This window comes from Centruroides vittatus, unplaced genomic scaffold (genome assembly GCF_030686945.1).
Source record: "Centruroides vittatus isolate TY-2023 unplaced genomic scaffold, ASM3068694v2 scaffold_2802, whole genome shotgun sequence".
Taxonomy (NCBI): Eukaryota; Metazoa; Arthropoda; class Arachnida; order Scorpiones; family Buthidae; genus Centruroides; species Centruroides vittatus.
Window position 1 is genome coordinate 1,404,510 of NW_027122693.1, and position 20,557 is coordinate 1,425,066.

The window sequence follows — 20,557 nt, forward strand, 5'->3', positions numbered from 1 at the left end:
TTATAGGGTGGTCGATTCTGTCAAATTTTGATAACTAAAGGTCGAGAGGGTGGAGAGATAGAGGGGAATATTTTTATATATCTGGAGTGTGGTCGCTCTTAATGCGTAATTATCATTTTGAAATTTTTATAACACTAATTTCTACCGTGAAAATTAAGACTTGTTTTTGGTCATTTTATAATAAAAATTTCACGACAGATGGCGCTATACGCAATTTCAACTCTTAGCCGGGAAATTATGCAACTCGTTGCGGTACTTTCTTTTTCGAAAAATTTATATTCCAAACTTCTTATTGGGGAAAATTAGCATGGAAATTGCAGAAATGTGTGAATTTATACGTCATACAATTGAAATTTTTTTGTTTTTTTTTAAGGTTTTTAGCAATAAAATCGAACTTTTTCTAACGGATATTTAACTGTTTTTATATAAAATTCCGTTTTTTTAATAAAATGCAAATACTTGTCCTGCGTAGTATAATGGAAATCATTCTTAAGAAAATGAGAAACGTCAAAAACTCGAACAAAGATTAGCAAAAAGTATTAAAAAGGAAGTTCGATTTATATTTAAATGTCCTTTAGATTTGTTTAAAGAAAAAATACATAAAAAAAAAAAAGCTAAAAATAGCATTCACGTGTCTTGTCAAAGCTATTAACTGAAACAGAATTCTGGCGAGAATTCCCTTTTATGTTCGCTTGAAAGGTAAGTTTTGATCATTGATAATCTAAATATAAATTGAAAATTTTACATCTAACTACATCCAAGACATTTTGAATATATTCTAAATAGATTTGTATCTCGTATTATCGCTTAAAGTTTGATGGATAAACGATAATATAAAGTTATTCTTCGCCATTTTCTAAAAAAAATAGCCGTTATATTTCGTGCAGAAATCAATAAATTTCCTTTTATTTTACAAGTTTTATTTGTGTTCTAGCTTACGATTACTGTTTTAAATGAATCTGGTCAGTTTTTTTTTGGCTGTTTGGTCATCGAGACTTTTACATTTTTGGATTCGGAAGACCTTGAAATGCAAGGAAATTTAGAGATTTTTCTTGTCTGTGTGGACGTTAGTGTGTGAGGGACGACTTTATTCATCCAGTTTGAAGCTTAATAACTCGTGTAGTTTTCGTCAAAAATTCATGAAATTTTTCAGGGTGGTTTATATATTAAACGGAAATTTTTGCAGAAATTTTCGGAAAAATTAGACTGTTGGTTCGGTAGATATTAAACAGCTGAAAACATATCACCCGAATCAAAGATAAAAAAAAAAGAAAGAAAATCCAACAACGAGTTACGTAACTTTCCCGGCGAAAAAAAGGTTAAAATTGCGTGTGCCGCCATCTGTTATGATATTTTATTAAAATTCATAATTATAAAACAGCATAAAGCTTAATTTTGATGGTAGAGATGAGGCTAATAACCAGTAAAGTTTTCCATAAACTCTCACCCCACTCGAGATACGTCACAATATACCCTTCTATCTCCTCACCCCGTCGACCTTTAACTACCAAAATTTAACAGCATCAATCTCACTAACACAAACCACACCGCGAAATTTCATAAATTTTCGACAAAAGGCACAGGAGTTATTAAGCTTCAAAGGGGGTGAAGGAAATCGTGTTATACCTTACATACAAACAGAGAAAAAAAACCCCAAATTTTTTTGCCCCAGTCCAAAAAATGTAAAAATTTCGGATATGAGGTTAATTTTTGACCTTTCGACGTGTTATGTATAAGTAAAGAAAGGAATTTAAAAAAAAAAACAATTAAAAAAAATCGCCAGTTTTAAGTGCACACTTAAAACTTTTAATAATAACAAAATTTAATTTACTAGAAATTCTTTTTAAAAAACATCTAAAATATATAATTTTATATGGATAAATTGATTAAAAATGTTATTATTTATTAACATTTTGTCACTCTTAAGAATTTTTTTCCTCACGTGACACGTTTAATTTTCTTTCAGTCGTTTAACAGTATTAAGCTCGTCTACGAGATGACATTTTCCTAGAAGATTCGTGTTTAAGTTGACTTGGCCCAAGTTTTAATAATTCGTTTGGTCGTTACGGACGTCAAACCAAAATGTAAACCCCGATAATTTGGTTTAGTGATGTAAGATAATTAAAGGAAGCCTTTTCAAGCGGTGAAGAGGGATGTGTCGGAACATGTCAACCGCAACTAAATTAAGTTCTCTCCTACATTCTTAGTTGATATTATTGAACGACAAATTTGTAAATCGTTAAGTACAAGGTTGGCACTAAAATAATTTTACAAATTTTAATATCAAATTCCTCCTTTTACTCGAATAAATAAATAAATAAATGTAATTCTTCGGGTTTAAATTAAGTTCAAGTACGAAAAATGTCAATGTTTCGGGAGTTTTTACGTCGTTTATGTGTCCTTTTTTATAGCTTCGTGGGGTGAAAATAAATATAAAAATTATTTATATTTAAACTGGGGGAAATGTTACTTTTTTTATTTAATTTGAAAGAGAAATTTCCTCCCTTGAATTTAGATATTCTCTAATTTTAGGGGAAATCTTATTTCCTCTAAATTAATAATTTAGGTAGAAGATTTAATTCAGTAGTAACATTATATTCCTAAGTATAAAATTTATGAATAGCTTAACCAGTCCGGACAGTTACGTGTATATGTAACGTCATGATAATTGTACTAATTAAATCTTTATTAACTTTGCATTACTCTATTGACTATCCTAAAGTCAATAGTAATGTCCTATTGTTCTCATTTTAAACTGATATTTCACGAATTTCTCTTAACAGCACCACAAAATTTCCAAAGATACTAAGTGTTTTTCGAATTTTTAAATTACCCGGTGTTATATATAACAGAGGATCGGTTAAAACATAACCCCCCTAATACGATATTGTTTGCCCAATTTAAAGCTTAATAACTCGTGTGTCTCTCGTCGAAAATTTCTGTAATTTTGCAGGGAGGTTTTAGTATTAGAAGGCTTGATGATATTAAATTTTGGTGGTTAAAGGTCGAGGGGTTATCGAGATAGAGGGGATGACGTGTCATATCTGGAGTGGGGTCGGGATTAATGAATATTTTACTCGTTATTAGCATTTAGATTTTTGAATAACTCATCTCTACCTACAAAATCAAACCCTTGGCCATTTATAATAATTAATTATATTAAGTACAGATGGCACCACACACAATTTTAACTTTTTTTTGCCGGAAAAGTGATGCAACTGAATACTACTGTATAAGAGCATCTTTAATGTGTACTGGCTCGTTATTCCAGAATAAATTAATTGTGCCACTAGTTTTGAAATATTTTACTCTATATTATTTTATATAGCACTGTTCTATATCATTAAAAATTATTAATGCATTTTCAATTCTTATATATGATCAATTGTGTACTTCTAGAGAGCTGATCATTCTTATTCTTCTGACTCAAATTCTTCTATTATATTACTTCCTGGATGCTATAATTAACTATTAGACTGTAGCATTAATAATTTATATAATTACTAACTTCTAATGTTCCTATCCATTACTACTAACTATTAATAATCTGTAGGACTACTAACTTATACAATTATCTATTACTAACCTCTATAATCATTAGACGCTATTACTGTTATTATTATTAGCTTAAATGCTATTTTTTCTAACTAATCTTTATCATTTATTAATCTTAGTTACTAAGAATATTTACTGGACGTCAAGAAATAGCCATTTATTATTGACGAGAAAAATATTTTAAGGAGTTTTTGCTTTATTTGTTGAATATTCGTTATATTCTAGTGTACTCGGGAACCTTGAAATGTCCAGAAATGCAAAACATTTAGGGTTTTTTCTGTACGTATGGATGGTTTTATGTGGGGACACGATTTTATTCACCCATTTTAAAGGTTCATAACTCCTATTCCTCTTGTCGAAATTTTCTGAAATTTTACAGAGAGATTTCTGTATTAAGGACAAATATTTCACGAAATTTTCAGGAAAATCGGACCATTGGTTCGAGAGATATTGCCCCATTCCCTTAATGATCCTCGAACCAATTTCAAGAATGGTAACAATTATTAGGGATGGAAACATAAAAAATGCCAGAAAAGTCTATCAACAATGTTGTCAGCGTTTTAAAAATTAACTCCATATTCTGGGTAATAAAATGTAAATTATTCAGCAAATTATCACGAATATCAACAATTTTTCTTTATATAATTGTATATTAAAACGATAGAATCAGAATAAAATTGAAAAAATCTATAGATGAAAATTTTAAATAAACTGCAAGGAAAATACCAACGCAAATTATAGGAGTGGATTTTTAGGATGTTAAAAGAAAAGCAAGCATAAAATTGGTAACAGAATTTGAAGAGAATCGTATCAAAAACGGAAGAGCTAGGAGGAGGAAATAACAGGAAAGAGAAAATCGAATTGCAAGGGAGTTAAATCTAAAAAGAATGAGAGGAAACGAAAAAAAAAAAAAGAATTCGAAATGGATCCAAAATTAGAAGAAACATCAGGAATTTAAAAAAGGAATTCGAGAAAACACGCTAAAAAGTGAAAAATAGGTTACAGAATGAAAACATTCTCGGGTATATTAAAGAAGCGAGATAAAGATTTAAAAAAAATGTCTTTACCGACGTTTTTTCTGTAAAATACATTGAGAAATAAATAAATAAAGTAAAATATTCGAATGTAGAAGAATTTATTGTTATTTTTTACTTTTTTAAACACATAAATTACGTTAAAAATTAATTTAAAAGAAGTTTTTCGGTCGTGCTGTTCTGTAAGTTAAGGTATTTTAAAAATGATGTACGTTCGTTTCGCTGATTGGTTGAAATTGAAAAAATAAGGCGTGGCGACGTTGCGATTGGTGTAATTTCTCTTCGAATAATTACGAAGTAATTGACGTCTTGTTTATCGTTCTCTTCACTGATTGGTTAGCTTGTAACCAATTAACGGCGATGTATAGCCTATCAACTTAAAAGGGTCTTAACTGTTCGTGGAATTACATGACCGAAAATATATCTTAAACTTGTTGCACTGCTTTGGAATTTATTATTGGATTGTTGTACCCAGCAAATACCGCAAAGAAATTTTAATTTATAAACGCTGATTTATTACTATTTTTAAGTTAAATTTCTTTTGTTACCATTAAAAATGAATTTTTAATGATAGAGAACGATATTGATATGATATACATTCAAACTGATACGAGTATAAAAATGCACCGTTTGGAGATGACCGTTGTAAAGAGGTGGCTTTTACTGGATATTCGATTATATATATATATATATATATATATATATATATATATTATAATGAATATAAACTTGTTTATTATTAAGGTTTATTCGTATACGACAACATGATACAATGGTGTTTTATTTAGGTGTTACTAACGCGAAGAAAAACCGGAAAATTCCACATTGCTGAGGTTCGAACCCACGATCAAAGCACCAGTGTTCGGCGCTTTTAACCATACCGGTGGGCCTACTTTAAAGCTGTGATAAAGCATACTTTCTCACAGTTTTATCGTTGTCAAATTAAAATTTTTCGAATTGCCATTTTGCAGTTTCTAAATTTTCTGATGTACAATATTTGACGAATTTGATAGATTGCTGTAAAATAAATAAATAAATAATAGAAAAGGAAAATGTTTTTATCAATAAAATATATATATATATATAATAGGTCTACAGTCAACGCATTTTTAAAATGTTTTCTGAAAAATTTATTATATTTTAACTTGTCTGTATGAGGAACATTGCAGGATTTATTGCAGATAGATTATTTCTTTTTCCTTCTGAAAGTTTTTATATTTCTTAACTCGGCTTTAGAAAAATCTAATATTTTTTCTGCTATTTCGAAACATTTTTTTTTAAATTTAATAATAAAATGAAAATATTTCAATCGTACCGCGTGTTTTTTTATATATTCAGATCTATTTACATTTGTGGTATAGGTTATTATGGCAGAATATGTATATACAGCAACTTCCTATACATGATACCAACCTATATTTATTTAATTTCGGTTATTTTTTAAGTTTTGTAATACTGTATTGAGAGTTTTTGTGTGTATAAATATTGATAAAGTCCGTAGTTTTGTGGGGAAAAAATCCAAAAGTTCCATGTAAAAAAAGTCGATTTTACTTATTTAATCTTTGAATTTGAGGAAGCGCAGGCGAAGATCTGGACATCATCAACCGAAATCACGAATCTTAATATTTTGTTGGTCCTGCACGCCACAAATCCTGATATCTTATCGACTTAAAAGACCCGATATCCAGATGATACTAGTGCTACTGATGGCTCGTTGATATTGTCCATGTGCTATTGATATGCCCAAATATCCCTAATCAGTAACTTGATATCCTGATATCTTGCTATTGTTATCTGAATTCCAGATACTAAGGCTATCTTGGGCATCCGTTGATGTCTTTTCGATATACCCAAATATCAAAAATTATAATTAGTGAGCTGATATTAGAATTTTTGATATCTTATTATTATTACCAGATATTCCTATTATTAGGTATTCGGGTGCCTTGTTTATGATATCCGGGTATTAATGATATGCCTGAATATTCGTAATATTAAAAATTCTGATATCGTTTCCAGAAACTCCGTATCTAGTCAGTGGGATTAAGACTTTTTTGATCTCCTAGGGAGAGAAGATTTGGCCCCCCTCTAAATTATTTTACGACATCGTAAACTACTGTTATAACATCCAAGAACAGAGTTAGATAGATGAAAATCGAGACCAGATATGAAACTATATACGAATTTCCGATCTGGACCGGAAGTCATCTGATTTCAGTCCACGATTTTTTCGACAAGAATTGGATAGAACTCTATTGTTATCAGGAGAAGTGTGATGTACAGGGGGAAAGATATCACTAAAATCCTTAGCTTAGGAAGCGGAGACCCTGTTTAATTAAGAATATTCTCACTCCAGCATCTTCAGCAGATATTTTTAAGGATGTTTCCACTTCATCATCGTCAGCATCTTTATTTATAAAACGAAGATTCCATCTGTTTGCTATTAATAATTCAAATATTTATTAATTTCTTTGTTATTCTTTATCAGTTTTACTGTGTTTAGTACTTTAATAATCGACTAATTTAATATTATTCATTAAACTTAATTAAATTTACCTAAATATTCTTAAAGGAAGGGAATTTTCCCTTTTTTTAAAGCATTATTCTTAAACGACCTTAAAATTGCCTTAAGGCATAGCAAAGAAAGGACATAAAAGCCGAATATTCTACATAATTGTTAAAATATTAATATATAGACATTACGAGGAACATATATTAGTAATTTAAATGATACATTATCCATAAATTGTGTATCCTTACACAGATACAGTTGTAAACTTCCACGCATATTTTTGGTATTTAATTGATTCATAAATTCATATTTAATGTTAAGGACCACGATAAATAACTGAGATAGATCTACATAAGCACTAAAATAAAGTCTATATCTCATGTAATAAAGCAGCCATTACAAGTTTCTCTTTGAGATAAAACTCGACTCTCTAAATACTTGGAGAGTCGAGTTTTATTCAAAGCTTTTATGTAATATTTATTAAATTTGAAAAAATATTATATAAAAGTTTTTTTTTTATTTTTTTGAAAACCTGTCAACAACGTCCACTGACCAGAACATAAAAAAAGAGCCTTGTTCGAGCGTGTTCGTTGCTTTGAGGTGATTTTTTATTTCAAGGTTTCCTGAAAAGAATGGCCGCTGTTTAGAGGTGACCGTCTTTGGAGGTTCGACTTTATATATTATAAAGAGAACACACACCATACTCTACTTTTCACAATAATTCTTTAAAACACAAGTAAATATTTTAAAAGGAATTCATGAAGAAGACGGCGACTTTTTTCTTTATAAAACACAAAATTTTCTTTAAAGAAAGATAAAAAAATATATTTTAAAATGCAAAAGTACTGGTCAAAGATACTTAAATATCTCTCTTATAAGATATATATGTATATATTTTTTTAAGGAATTTATAAAGAATATTTTAAGAATTTCTTCTCTGTATTTTCTTAGTCGTTTTACCTTTACAGAAGAGAAAAATTAAGAAGAAAATTATTTTATAGAATTATTAAAATGCAAAATGATGTAGGAATTGATAAGTACTTAGTTCAGTATAAAAGAAGTTTGTTTTAATTCTAAGTAAATACATTAACTGGAGGAATAGAATGACAACACCTTAGATAAATAAAGCAGACATTATATTCCTTTGATTCTATTCCAGCAGTAATGTTTTTTCTTCTCCTTCTTTCTTTACTTAAAACATTTGCACACGTGCCAATAAATTTCCAATCGATTTACTCAGACCTTAAATATTTCGTTAGTGTTTTTAGGCTGAAATTTTCAAATTATGGACAGACGGACTGACTGACACGGCCCAGTTTCTCATAAAATTCCTTCCAGGAGGCATCACTCACGTGATACATCTGTATTTTGTATTAATAATTTTACAATGTTCTTTATAATTTAAATTTAAACTAATATTTTAAACATTTGTTTTATCAAAAAAAGGGGAAAAAAGCTTAATTTTATTTTGTAATTTTAATATAAAATCATTATAAAAAATATTACACGAAATAAAATAATTTTTTAAAAGTATTAACTCAGAATTTAATGATAAGAAAATTAAAAATAAATATTTGTATTTCTGTAAATTTATTCTTTGCTCTTCAGGAAAAAAAAAATATATATATTATAATAAAAACAGGAATAATTTTAATCCAGAAAATTAATATAATGTGTTTTCTCGAGTGAATTGTAATTTTTAAAGTTGAAAAATAAATCAAATTTATTCACTTACGTTTATTTTTTCAAAGTGTAATTAAATAAATAAAATCAAATAAATTTTATTTCGGTTTTTTATAGTCGGTTTATTATAAATTTTTAAAAAAAATTTCATTATAAAAATGCAAATTTCTCTAGTTTATAACACGTAATAATAATATAGAATACTTTTTAAACATTATTGTCTTTTAAATTTTTTGTTTATAGTTTGTAGCCTTAATATTAAGGTTAAAATATACATGGCTCCATTTTCAGCCTTATATCTATTGTAACCTTAATTCTGTGTCATATATATTGTAGCTCACAATTCCAGGCGGCAATTTTTAATCATATTTTTCATTTATTTCATTTAAAATATATGCTTTCCACCTTAAATTAGTAATGTCTTGCCCCTGTACATCATACTTTTCCTGCTAGCAACGGAGTCATGCTGTCATGTATGTAACTTTTTCCAGGGGAAAATATTCGAATTGAAATCACGTGTCTTCCGGTACAAATCGGAAATTTGTGTATCAACAGCATTTAATTTTTTTTTAAATTATCTTTTAATTAACTTGATACCCTGTTAATTAAATTTAATATTCACGAAGTTACTTTTTAATGTTTATGAATTAATTACAGGCAATACCAAGATAGAGGAGACAAATTTTCTGTAAAATATTTTATTTATATCATATTCAGAAGTGTAAAAAAGCCGTTGTTTTCCTTATTTACATATATATTATCAGGTTTCTGAGAGGAATAGGGTCAGACGTGTGAGTGATTTAGGATCCTCATCTCGCTCCTCTCAAGTTTTAATCACTCGAAGAGGGTGATTTGAAACAGCTCGATAGATTAATTTGATTGTTGTTCATAAGGGCATGAGAGAAATCACATAGAGTATATTGATTCAGGCCCATCTCATTACTCTGTTCAAGTGTAGAGAATGATCAGAAATTCAATAGATTAACGTTATATTGTCTCATCATCAATATGAAATTACATATATATACTGTATTAATGAATAATTTAGTGAAACTAACTAATCAGGTGATAATTACAGGAACTATAATACTTTCTAAGTTAATTATTTGCTTTTAAATCAGTAATTGATTTATTGGTTATTCTGTCCTCCTCCTCCTTTGATGATGGTTAAAACCACGATCAAAAGAAATTGAGCTTTTCTGCAAAACTCAATTATTCTAATGTTAGTACATACAAAAAGATTTCCATACATTCAAAGGAACCTTTCAAAATTATCTCATTAGCAGTCGCCTAATGAATTTATGTTCATCAAGAGACTACTAATTACAAACGAATATATGGATATCAGGACATTTGACTTGTGTGCGTGGTTAAATATACCTTACTTTGTATGTTAACCTAATGTTCAACGTAACTGAACACCATTACAGGATTGAATTAAACATATAAAATACCAACAACGAGTTGCGTAACTTTTCCGGCAAAAAAGGTTAAAATTGCATGTGGCGAGACGTTTCATATTATTAATTATTATAAAATGGCAAAAAGCTTAATTTTGAGGGTAGAGATGAGCTTTTTAAAAATTGTAAAGGCTAATAACGAATAAAATCATTAATCCGACTCCACTCTATACGCGGCACGTGACTTTCCTCTATCTCCTTACCCTCTCGACCTTTAACCACCAAAATTTAACAACATCGATGGCCCTAACAGACAAAACAGTCTGCAAAATTTTAGAAATTTTTGACAAAAGAAATGTGTTTTTCTGTATGTATAGAATGTTAGTGTATGGGGACACACTAACATCGATACATACAGAAACCCCCAAACTGTTTTTTTGCATTTCTAGACGTTTCAAGGACCCCTGATTGCAGAAATGTAAAACTTTTGGGAGTCATTTTTTGACCGAAGGCTATACTTTTTCTCTGTTATACTGTATATAACAGCAGAGCAAGCTGGGCATTACAAATCCGAATTTTCCATTCGTGATTCTCTGTTGAAGATAATCTTTGATCTTATAATTTTACACTAAGGTTAATCACAATACTTTAAGGTTTACCTTTATTTGATTACTTTCCTTCGCACAAAGGTATAACTTCGTTTCTTTGCTGCTGCATCCCCGATCCGTTTGAGTAGAAACAATTGAGTACCCATTAGTGGCAAGTAGATGAAACCATGGAAAACGATTGATCGCGGGTTCATGTCTCACCGAAGAATTGCTCAAACGGAGTTTTTTGAGTTTTATTCGCGTGTCCTAACCCCTAAATAAGGGCTACTTTCTCATGAAAAGTCCTCCTGGAAGCATAACCCTTGGCAGATTGTCCACCTGTTGTGCTCTATGCCATCAGATCAAACACGATTGCTGTCTCTCACGTAGTTAATGATTCAGCATGCGTTTTGCTCTTGTTCTTGCTCGTTTCATTTTCGACAGGTTCACTAGTTTTACTCAAACTACAATCGCATCGTCATCTGACTAAAAAATCGCCATTAGTATCTGAGTCACTCACCACCATTAATCTGCAAGTGCCCACTGTTTCTCCATCTTTGTGAATAAGTTTGAAACAAGATGCTCCCAAGCTTTAACTAACGTGTAGCAAAAGTCCTTCAGATTAAGGTTTTTAGAAAATGAAGCAATTTTCTTGTCATGTTCTGCCATAGAATTTATTTCCTGTACTGTACATCCTCTCCAGTCTCTGATGGCGCCTCGATCCATCGGTTGAACTAATGCTCTGACAATTGATTGATGATAAATCATCTGAAAGTCATCGTCAATTGCATTTAGCACGTTAGTTGATTAATGGCATGGTGAGATGTCGAGCAGCATCAACACTTTGCCCTGTTTTTCTTCGCTCGATATAAGATCTTCAGTAGCCCATTTACAAAAAAGAAAAAAAAAAAAATCAGAGTTCATTCATTATTTTTCGTGCCTTGTGAACGGAGGTTTACAGCCAACATAATTGAAACAATGACGTTCCTTAGACTGGTACATTGCCATTAAGGTTTTTTAGATTCCTGCATTACCATTGCTGGTGATTGGAAAATCATCAGCAATGGCGATTCATGAGTACCACCGGTGTTTGCGCCAACTACGTGATTACACAATTCTCTTTGCTAGCTTTAAAGCCAACGAGCCACAGATCCTTGTTGTGAAGCCAGTGACTTTCGGGGCATCTCTTTTCAGTTTATCCCTGTTTTATCTGCATTGTGAACATCTTTTTTTGGGGGTATGTGTTCCATAATTTTCATAAACTTTTCTCGAATTCGTTGGCATTTGTCATGTTGCAGGACGACGACTCAATGCGAAATTTTCGTACTCAATGTCGTGATTTGAAGTTTGTGAGCCAACCATTGCTGAGTTTGAAATCAAAGGTCCCAAATGACTGTTTGTAGCGCCTTTTTATATAAGAAAGGACCTTTTCCCATTGTTTTTTCTTTGACGGAACCACAAATTAAGTGCTCTTAGAGCTTCTGTTTTCTCCTTTGTTTAGACAGTTGATTTCTAGTTTTCATTCTTTTATTAGTACATTACGCTTCTTTTTATATAAAGCGTAATGTGGGATCTCAAAAGAGGTTGCCGCAATGTCCGCAAACAGCGCCCAAAAGCAGTACACACCTCATTAATGGTTCTTGAAGGTACACTTTCCTTCTTGTATGATCTCCAAGTATCTCGTGTCGTTCTTCTGAAGATCTCTCTGTTCTTTTATATTTTTCGATTTCTTTGTCTGTTTACTATCCTTTGTTTGCGGGCGAGTGACTCTTTTATTGGTATCCTTTGTTTACGCGTGTTGTGACACAGCAGTGCTCATTTACTGTTCCCATTGCCTGGGGAATATATCAGGAACATTCTTTGTGCGGAAAAATACTAGAAATTCGGATGATCGTGGTTCGAATAATTGGAGTTTACTCTATTTTATGTAAATTTAATACAGGTCTATCTCTAATCACTTTTAAATATAGCTATTAATATAAATCGACACGTGTAAATGCTGTAAAATTTACCGTATTTCATGCATCTAACATAAGAAGCACCCCCAATTTATAAAAGATTTTCAGGACAATTTGGCGATAATTTAAAATTAAGTAAAAAATACAACCAAACCTGTAAACAACGACCACCGAGTGAAACGTAAAAGAGGCCGTTATTTACAGGTCATTCTGTATGCAATTCAAGAAGAAACGTAGCCGAAAAAGACCACCATTTGGAGGTTGGAATTTACGAATTTCTCACCTGAATTTTGTAGGTGAGAAATTAAGTCTCACCCTCCAAATTTTCTAAAATTTTGGGGGGTGAAGCATTTTTTAAATTCGAAGCAATGTATTAACTACTAAGAAGTTTCGACTTAACAAAGGATTCAAATCAAAACAAGTTGACAAATTCAAAAAAATTAGATTAGTTTTTCATTAAATCAGGAATATATGAAGATACGTTCGTTTGTCTGATTGTAACCGTATTATTTTTTCGTGTGTACGAAAGCTGGTCGGTTTAATAACGTGAAAGAATTTATATATATACAGTCAGACAAGCGAACGTATCAAGCGAAAAAAAATATTATTACTTTTAACGCAAGATTTAAACTTTAACAAATCTTTGTTATGTACAGTACAGTACATGCCGTATATTCACACAATACGTTGTATGTAAGTAAAACTAATGCATCACTACTTCTGTGCGCAAATAAACATGTCTACAATGTTCCAATACATCACTTTAATACCATTCAAAGTTACGACGTTTTTTTTTTTGTGTGTGTATGTGTGGGGGTGGGAAATTCAATAAAGGAAGTACTCGGCCGAGACTATTAGTGTAGAGTAATAATAGTGTAGTAACACACTCTTACAGCAACACTATTATCTACTTCAAAGCTAGCAGCGTAACAGCAAAAACTGCAAGCAGAGCCGATATCTAAATTACGTAGATTGTTACGTCACAGTTTAAACAATAATTTCTGAAAAGTTTTATATATTAATTGTTGTATGTGTATATTCATTAAAATAATTATTAAACCTGTAGATTTATTATAAACCGTCTTGTCAACTTAATATCCGTTTAATCACTTAAACATTAATAGAGGGTTACGCTGACAAATTGAATTCTGTCACGTTGTAGCTCACTACTATGGATACAATTTACGTAACGTGTGGATAAATTATATTAAAGGTTTGTGCGCGTGTTACGCTAATTAATCGGATGATTTTAATGTATTATATATTATTTTTAATACGCGATTTTATCGGTAAACCAACCGTGATCAAGGCAGAAACCTCGTTGTAACGCATTCTCTTTGGTTGTGGTTCTTTATAAAGCATCGCATTACACACTTAACATTCGAATATTTATGTTTAACTGTATTTTTTTTTTGCACTCGATTTAAATTACATTCTCGATACAAGAATGTGTTCTTATACCGAGACTCTCGTGTCATTTCAAAACCCTATATTTGAGTCACGAACACTGTTTTAAGGTATTTTAAATGGTTTGTATGATTCTTACAGTGTTTATTTGTTTATACTTGGATATTTGTTTGTGTGATTTATAGTGTAGGAGTAAGTGGGTGTGTTTGTATACCTGCTGCGACAATCCTTCCAAATTGAGAATTAGATACGTAAGTACTCGTGATTTTCGTGTTAAAACGAACGGGAAACGGAAGTTGAACGTAAAATAACCTTTATAGATATGTGTATAACACGTAATATTACGTAATATACCTCTATATTTCAGTATATACAGTACTTATCACTCGCTATATTACAGCGTTATACTTTAATTCTTATAAAATATTGTTTACGACCAACAAAAAAAAAGTTACTTAGTATGTTCGTATGTCTGACTTTAGCTTCCAATCTATTAAAATTATGCGCTTCATATTTCGAATTTCTTTTTTAATTACGAAATTTTAATTATAATTAAAGATGTTTGTTAATATATTTTAATATTATGATTTATGATAATGAATTATTGTTGCTGTGATTTGGTAGATATTGCTTGCGTGTTTGTCATGATTTTCATAATATATTAATTATTATTTTAATTATTTATTAAGTATTGTTACTTTTTTATTATTTATTGAATATATATATCGTCTATATTCATTCTTTATTATATCATAAGATGAATAATAAGTTTGTTTTGCATTATGGTCGTGGGTTCGGATCCTGCATGGAGCTAACTGCATTTTTCTACGTCATCTTAGATTGAAGCACGTGTTTACTATAATTAATATTAAATTTGATCCTTAATAGTTTATTTGTTGGGAGTGTCAGATGTAATGGGTTCAGATCGATATACGTGTTTAATCTCGTGTGAGATACGAATCTCGATATAGCACTCTCCTTAATATCTCTACCCTCTTAAAGCGCCAGTCAATAAGTATCATGTTTAGCACGCTTCAAACCTGTGTTACCAAACATATTTTGAGGCGCTTCGGTTTAGCGCCACACTCGATTTAGTGCCATTCTCAGTGTTGGTACTTAATGTAGGCACGAATGCGCAACAAATAAAGTCCTGATTTCATCTTCATATGCCATAAATGAAGAAAAATTGTTTATAAAATGGCGCTAGACAGGTGTTACGTGTGACGTTGCATAAATGTATTCTCAAAGTCTGTATGTATTCGCGCAATAACAAAACGCACGTGTTGCGCGCTAGCGTATTGATTGGTTCGTTGAGACACGCCACTTCCTCCATTTTTAGTATATTTGTAGTAGACTAAAAGGGAGTGTGTTCATTTAGCGTTTGATCTCCCTCGCTATAGTAACAACTGGCCAAACATCTGTCCAAACGCTCTACAGTTTAATTTCCATTTATTGAATGCGAGCCAACTTTTATCGTATTTAAAAATGCCTTCGACGTGTATCATTTAGTGTTTACATTCTGGTGAGTAAATTACTTAAAAATTTCGCATATTTATAATAAATACGGGTTAAATTTTTTTTAATGGTTTATAAGTTTAATTCTAATAAAAATATACTAAATTAAAGGTGTTTAAAGTGTTTTTTAATGGCAACAGGTTGTCTAGTTTGATAGATTTAAAAGGAAGTTTGTGTCCTTGGAGGGTAAAAGTATTGCACATGTCCTTACGAAATTTCGAAAATTCTTTATTACTATTTTAGTTACAAGGATAAATTAATTAAAATTAAAATTATCTATTTAATTACCATTAAACTACGTCTTAAAAACACTTAATTCTGCTGTAAATTTCAATAAAAATATCTCCATTAATCATTTTGTATAGGTGATTTTTTTAGTAAGATAATTAATAAAAGTGTTCGATTAATTAACTAAATTATAACAAATTAATTAAGTAGGAACGTAATTAAGTATATAATATGAAGTTTGCGTACGGTTTCCATTAAGGAATTGATGCAACAATGCGATATAATATAGAGAATTGCATACATCTCGTTAATGTAATAGTAGCTTAACAGAAGTGGCCTTTGTTAAAAAGTATAATTTCGTTTGATTGCCCTCTCAGTAAATAGACTTGTAGACTTTGGGTAAACATCCCTATGACGTCACAGTTGCTATGAGGAAAAGCGATCATTCGACGAAGAATGCAACAACTTGACTGACGTCAGAAGCGAATGATGTCGACCGGATAATCACATTAACAATTGGTGACAATACCCGACTAATTGAGTGATTTGAGTGCTATTTCGCTCCCAAATAAGTCAAGTAAAAGTGTAGCAACTTCATTTGCGTATTCAGCACACTTTATTGTAGAAATGTTGCAATTAAAATACGCACTCATAAAACTATATCAGCATTAAATGTACAGCCTACATCATCATTAAAGTACGCACTCGTAAAGCTATATTAGCATTAACCACCAGCCTACTGTACTGTACATCATCATTAAAATACCATTCAAAGATCAATAATTTCATTGCGCTATTGATATAAATGTATAACTAAAGCTATTGCTGCGTAGTTTGTGTACAAAATAAAGTTTTAAATATAATTAATTCTTCAATTAACTTGGTTTGTTTCGTCCATTAAAAATAATCAAGTCATCTTCTCGATTGAACGATTCACATACTGAACACATCACCTATCATCCTGAACATTCATTATTCTATAAACTAATGGAGTTTATAACTGATGATACTGTCGAGTTAATCAATAAAGAAACGTGTAATATCAATTCTGTACGAAGAGGACGCAATTAAATTACAAATATACATAATTTTTGTCCACTTAACACGTATATTTCACCTTTATAACATGAAATATATACAGAAATTTCGCAGCGAAATTGCTCGATTTTTTCTGTATTTTACAACGACAACCGATTTATATTTATGTAAAAATAACTTATCTGCGTTTAATTATTCAAAAATTTCATGAAATTTTTGTGTGTAGGCACATATTCTAGCGATAAAGAATAGGAATTGCTCTATATTTCATGTCTAGAATGAAGGATCGTGCAAAATTTCGCCAGCATTTATCTTATCTTTAATGAAGAATAATTTATGTATACGTGTAAGCAATTTATTTACATTTGTATAAAACTTCGCGAAATATTTAAGTAAAAATCCGGCAACGAGTTGTGTAACTTTCCCGGCCAAAAAAAAAAAAAAAAGTAAAATTGCATGTTGCGCCATCTGTTAAAGGAGATTTTATTTAAAAACTTCTTATATTTTTAATTATTACAAGATGGCAAAAAGTGTAATTTTTGGGTATATAAGGGTTTTATAATAATAATAATAAAGTGCAGATGCTAATAACTAGTAAAATCTTTATTAAGTCCTACTCCATCCGAGATATGACCCCCTCTATCTTTCCACCCCGTCGACCTTTAACCACCAAAATTTAACAGCATTAATGCCTCTAACACACGGACCTCCCTGCAAAATTTCAGAAATTTTGCATAGAGGGCACGCGAGTTATTAAGCTTCAAATTGGGTGAATAAAATTGCATAATATATTGATGTATATATTTGCATTTCTAGGTGTTCGAAGGACCTTGAGTCAAAAGTGTAAGAATTTGGGGTTCATTTTTTGACTAATCGCTGTATATAACATCCAGGAAGTAAATTAAATGAAATTCATAATACAATAAACCTGTAAACAACGGCCACCGACGGGAACATAAATATGGCTATTGTTGGGAGGTGGTGTTTGTTTGGAAGTTATTTTGTATGAAATTTTGTTCAAAGAAAGTTAAAATTTTTATAAATTTTGTAATTAATAATTAAATGTAACGATATATAAGGGAATATCGCGTTATGGGAAATTCACTATATCGGGGGAACAATCACCCGATATAGTGAACAAGTTTTTTTGAATCATAAAGTAAATAGTACATAGTCAATTCTTAATATAGCGAATAATTTAGCTCGGTTTCTCGAGGATACGCTATATCGAGAGTGCATTAAATATAATAAATACACACTCTACGAATTATAAATTCAAATGAGTATATATATATATATATATATAAAACACATACACAGTAGACTCTCGGTATAGTGAATGCTAAAAGGACCGAGTTAAATTGTATGTACAGAGTATCACGAAGTAACTACACTATACTACAGTGATCACCCGATACAGTGAACAATTATCATACGTATTACAATGACTCTCGATATAATGAATGCTTTAACTAGCCTTATGCGAATTCGTTATATTGAGACCCCATAGTATATATATTATAATAGACTATCGATTTAGTTATTTCACTATATCGAGAATTCAGCGTAATTGCCAATTTTAACGATTTAAATTGCATTAAGTACTAAGAGAACGGTTTTAAAGTATTAATTTCTTCGAAATAAAACGAAATTTCTCTAAAAATAAAAATATAAAAAATATAATAAGTTTATCCCCGTTTTCCTTTATTCGTTTATATTATACGAAGTTTTATTTATAGCCCTTTTTTTTATCCCGGGAGCAGAAAATTATATTTATAGTTATTTTCGAGTCAAAGTTTTAATGCTCAAAAAATGCTCTTTACCAAAAATGCACTTTGGAGTTATCGTATATGATACATAAAGATTGATTCTGCGATATTTATTGCTTATTGCTTCATATAATGTCCGATAACACTTCTTTCACGTAAAGTATACAGCAGGTTTTTTTTATATTTTTTTATTTTATAGAGGATAAAACTTTATATATTTTAAAAACTATATATATATATATATATATTCTAGATTTATTCCCTATTTTCATTTATTTCGAAACTCATTTTCCTTACTTATCTTCATTATTTTGAAGTGTTTTTTCGTCACACTTTCTCGGCTGTTATATGTAACACAAAGAAAGTATGACCGTAGGTGAAAACATGAGCCGAAAATTTTGAAATTTTTGGATTCGAGGACCTTTACGTTGAAGGAATGCATAAAAAAAAAATTGGGATTTTTACTGTATGTTTGTGTGTTATACACAATTTTATTCAAACAATTTGAAGCTTAATAACTCGCGTGCCCACTGTGCAAAATTTCTGAAATTTCGCACGGAGGTTTGTATGTTAGGGCCACTTACGCAAGTAAATTTTGGTGGTGAAAGGTCAAGTGGGTGGGGAGATAGTGGAAGGTCATATGTCGGATCGAACTTAATGAAGGTTTTACTTGTTATTAGTATTTGCAATTTTTATTTATTTATTTATTTATTTATTATAAAAACCACGCCTATCTTCACAATTAAGCTTTCTGCTGTTTTATAATAATTAAAAATATATATAAACTTTATAAATAAAATATTATAACAGATGGCGCCATACGCAATTTTAAATGTTTTTGCCGGGAAAGTTATGCAACTCGTTGCTAGATTCTTTTTAATCTTTTAACTAAAGAAGTTGAATTAAATGATTATAGGGCCAGTCTACAGCATATAAATACATACATACACAATATATATTAGCTCAAAATTCATTAATCGTTTCTTGTGTTGAATTGCCCCGTTTTTAATTGATGGGAGCGTGATTTTAATGACGTTCCCACCAATTAAAAAAGGTAAATGCATTTAAAAAACGCTGTTTAAAAGTTAATTGAATTTTATTTAATTTACTTCGATTAATTGGAATTTAACCTTCGTACGTTTAGCTCATTTTTGGGATATTCTCCTTACAACTATATACTTTTTATCATTTTTAAACCCCCTCTATCTTTCCTCCCCGTCGACCTTTAACCACCAAAATTTAACAGCATTAATGCCTCTAACACAGGACCTCCCTGAAAAATTTCAGAAGTTTTGCACAGAGGGCACGCGAGTTATTAAGCTTCAAATTGGGTGAATAAAATTGCAAAATATATTGATATATATATATATATATATTTGTATTGCTAGGTGTTCGAAGGACACCTAGAAATGCAAATATTTATCAAAATTTATCGAAATTTTTGATATTTTTATTAAATTTCTAAATAAATCTTTAAATATTCCTATTTTATTTTAAATTATTCACGTTTTTTCCCTCAACTTATTATTTTTTTAAACATTTTTAGAGCACTTCAAGTGCTTCTTTCGCTGAATGATTTTACAGTTTAATGAATTTTTTCATTTTTTAAGGCATTTAAATTTATAAATTGTTATGTTTTTTTACTAGGAAAATTAAAGGAAAAATATATATTTTTTTAAATGTTAATAAAACGTACGGAAAAATTCGATTTTGCTCGTGAGATCGGGAAAAATCAATAATTAATTAATACGAGGACAGAAAATGAGCCATACATCTTTAAAATGTATAAACGAGAAAGAGTAATTTGTTCGAATAACAATTTCTTTGATGTTAATCTCTCGATATCAAAGTGGCATATCTTTTTCGAGTTT

General features: G+C 30.4%; 1 protein-coding gene across 3 annotated transcripts in view; it reads left to right on the top strand.

Annotated features, from left to right (window-relative positions):
- LOC136987867 (complexin-like) overlaps positions 1–20,557 on the top strand; it is a 226,363-nt gene that overhangs the window by 80,796 nt on the left and 125,010 nt on the right. Inside the window, exon 1 of one of the 3 annotated variants that reach the window (XM_067285617.1) lies at positions 15,492–15,658. The exons of the other annotated variants lie outside the window; for them this stretch is intronic. The gene's annotated coding sequence lies outside the window, so the exon portion shown is untranslated. Of the gene's footprint in view, positions 1–15,491; positions 15,659–20,557 lie in introns of those variants that run through there. 3 annotated transcript variants of the gene reach the window in all.